The 3,683-nt window shown below is 42.4% G+C and overlaps 1 long non-coding RNA gene across 1 annotated transcript; it reads left to right on the forward strand.

The window, feature by feature from the left end:
* Nucleotides 1-814: 814 nt before the first annotated feature.
* On the forward strand, nt 815-3,319 carry LOC106995234 (uncharacterized). Its single transcript, XR_003730108.2, has 3 exons — nt 815-897; nt 2,251-2,287; nt 3,190-3,319. It is a non-coding gene; the product is annotated as an uncharacterized LOC106995234 (long non-coding RNA).
* Nucleotides 3,320-3,683: the final 364 nt, after the last annotated feature.

The raw sequence follows: 3,683 nt of genomic DNA on the forward strand, positions 1-3,683 counted from the left end.
CTTAAAAACGCAGAAATGGATGAAATGAGTTTTGTCAGTTGTCACTAGGATAATGCTCATGTCCATTCTATCATAGGTGAGCCAAAGGTGAGCATCTTTTATTTTCTTTTTTTTTTAGAGAGGGGTTTTACCATGTTGCCCAGGCTGGTCTCGAACTTCTGTGCTTAAGCAATCCACCTGCCTCAGCCTCCCAAAGTGCTGGGATTACAAGTGTGAGCCACCATACCCGGCTGGTGAGCCTATTTTCTAAGTACTAAAAATGCCTATTCTCTATTGGCTGAGTCCAAAACCTGCTGAGGTCTATCATGATCCCCTTTAGGAAGAAGAGAATTTGACTTGGTTGTTTTATTCAAGGCATTTGAGGAATAACACGTGTGTTGAAGGGCGTCAAAAGGAATGAGCATCTGGCACCTGGACCCAATTGCTCCTCCCATCCCATCTTGGGCCATCCACCTCCAGGTTCATGGTCCTGGCTGCTGGCTCTGCCCTCCTTCCTTGGAGGCATCTCCATAGCTAGGTAGGTTTCTTCCAAAGTGGCCGTCTTCGAAAGTAATCGGCACAGACTATGAGGTAAACAAGTAAGGCTGAGAGAGACCTGCCCCTGAGAAAGACAAAGTTCAGATTTGACAGACAACCCATTGAGGAGGCCGACATAAAAGCACAGCAGGTAATAAAGAACCTAGGCATGTGTCCTGACGGCTGATGAATACAATCTGCTAGACAATGTGTCTTTTGAGAAGAGAAATTAAAAGAGCCTCACCACCCTCAATGACGTGTCTCTTTGGGTTTGGCTGGTAAAAAGCAATAAGCTTATGTGAATTGAAAGGCAGGCAGGAAACAGGAGGTTTCAGCTGGAGGAGCGGCGGTCCATAAAGACCTGGCAGGAGGGAAGAGCAGGTAACACGTGCGGGTCTAGAAATAGTACACCTGGGTTAGAGTGGAGACTGTGAACTTGAATGTGGGATGGGAGGCGGGAATAAAACCTACATTACTCAATTGAGTGATATGATAAAAGCCCCATGAATTCAAGGTAAAGGACTATCTACTCCAGCAGGAGTGGGGATTTATCACGTATCTTCCAGGAGGAGAAGGATATACTAAAACTGCAATTAGAAAAATAATAGCAACAGTGGTGCACAGATGATAGAGGAAAGATGAGAACAGGCAGAGAGGCCACTCAGGAGACTTGGCAGGGAAAGAGGAGTTGGGGACCCGTGGCCATGATAAGGAGGAGGTTGAGTCTGTGGTCTTGGAGATTGGGTAGATGGAGGTAGGGGAGAGAGGAACAGGGAGAAGGAGGATTCAAAGACGGGATTTTGCGCTGCAGTGACTGGGAAGCAGAGGTGTTGGTGAGTGAGGTAGAGGGAAGATTTTGGCATGTGGTGTTTGAAGATGCTGGAAGCAATTGAAAGTTGGCAGAGTCTGGATATGACTTCATCTGAATTGCATTTCAGATATTAACTCACCAACCGTTCCGACTTTCTTTGTTACCTATTAACGTTTCTCAAAGAGAGTACGTCCAGGCCCTGATTTCTCAGACCTGGGGTCTTCTAGTCAGGGTGTAGCTTGGCTCTGATATATTCGTATGTGTTAAAGATGTTTACCCCCAAAGATTCTGAGTGGAGATTATAACATCTTTAGACTTCAGGCTACTTTTGGAATCAGTAAAATCTTTATCTTACTCTTTTTGCTACCTCCCTCCCTCAATCTTACCCTTCCAATTACACACACACACACACACACACACACACACGAGTTGAGTTTCTATAATTCAAAGCTCAGTGCTAGCAATGGTAAAGGATAGATACAGAGGTAAATAAGACACCATGCTGTCTTCAAAAGAGCCTACAATCTGGTGGGGACTCCCATGGTTGGCTGGATTGAGTACCCGCCAGGCAATGAACACTAAGCTAGGAGGCATTAGAGGTGAAGTGACCTAGTGGTTAGGCATGGATTCTAGGGCCCTGGAGCCAGATTAGCTGGGCTCAAAGTTTCGCTCTCCTGCTTATTCATTGTGAACACTTCAATCAAATGTCCTTGTGCCTCAGTTTTCTTATTTATAAAATGGGAGTAATAATAATTACTTTGTAAGGTTTTATGAAGATTAAATAAGTTAATAAATATAATCAATCACAATGTGTGCTAGGAGCATGTATGAGTTCTCATTGATGAGTTATTTATGAACTCAAACACTTTCCTAGTACATAATAAGAACTCCATGAATGTTAGCTATTATTATCTTTGCTCCAGGTTGCCATGGAATGAAGAAACTATGGCGGGGATTGAGGTAAGATCAGTGCTAACTCAAAAACATTGCAATACATCTTGTTAAAGGGTAGAGTGAACTAAAGAAGGATGTTATAAATCTCAATCTGATCCATAATCTCAAAACTGGAGACGATTTTTAAATGGCTGATAATTAAATAATCAATAATGATTAGAGCTGCTAATACAATTTCTTAATTTAGGCTTGTCCCATGAAGAACCATTTAGCACTATTTGATTGTGATAATGACTTAGATTGGCCAGGTATTCCTCTTTTTGATTTTGTGAACTATCCCTGGAGATGTGGCTTATTGAAAACTTCGTTTCTAATTTTCTGTGGCTGAGACCAGTTTGCTATAATTAATAAATAAACTGATGGATTGTTGGAGATGTCTAGTTACAGTCAAGCAACTCACGGCACTAGATGAATTAACAAGAGGTGTGTATATGCAGAGTCACATGAGGTCAGCTAGGAGGCTGCAAGGATGAGCTCTGTGTTGCACAGAAATGAATTACAACACAGGAGCTGGCTGCTTTCTGTCCACCAAGCCACTGTGGTAGAGTCTAGGCCAGGCTGGCTCTCCCTTGGGCTCTCTGTAGCACTTTTCCATTTTTTTCTTGGAGATGCTTTTCAATCACTACCTTCAATTTGCCATCTGGTGGACTCCTAAGGACTAAGCTTGGATCGGGCTCCTGTTCAGGCTAGCTCAGGTAAGATGATTGCCTAGAGTGGCCCTAGATCACATCATCCAAAGGGAGAATATCAGCCCTAGCCAAAAATGAAAGCCAGAGGTCAGTACCAGTAGAATTGTGTCAAGCACCAAAACAGAGAGACAAAAGTGAAACTACAAATGAAAAACGAGAGATAAATCTGAAATCAAAAAGATTTGAAGGGGTCCAAGATAGCAAATGTGTGTATTCCAGGGAAACCAGTCCTGATGTGCAGGAGGATTCCAGGCCCAATCTTACTGGATACAAGCCTAGCTCTGGACAGGAGGGTAGCTACTTCTGCAAGTGTCTTCTCTACACTAAGCTGTAAGCTTTTTGAAAGGTTTCATGTGCATCTTGTCATTTTTGTGTCCCCCATAGAGTCTGAGATACAGCAGACACTTAGCAAATATTTGTTAAATGAATGAAGGAATGGTCAGTATAGGTGAGAATGCCACTACCAGCAATACTATTACTAACAACCACTAATCACACCTGTCACTTATTGAACATTGACTACGTGCCCAAAATCAGGCTAAGCACAAAATCAGGCTAAGCACAATATATATATATATTTAATTTAATCCTCACAAAAACCTTCTAAGGTGGATAAGATTCTCACCCATTTCATGAATGAGTAAACTAAGGCTTAGAGAAGTCATCTTTTCCAAAGTTGCACAAATAACAAGTGGCAGAAATAACAAATCTGC

This window comes from Macaca mulatta, chromosome 1 (genome assembly GCF_049350105.2).
Source record: "Macaca mulatta isolate MMU2019108-1 chromosome 1, T2T-MMU8v2.0, whole genome shotgun sequence".
Classification (NCBI taxonomy): Eukaryota; Metazoa; Chordata; class Mammalia; order Primates; family Cercopithecidae; genus Macaca; species Macaca mulatta.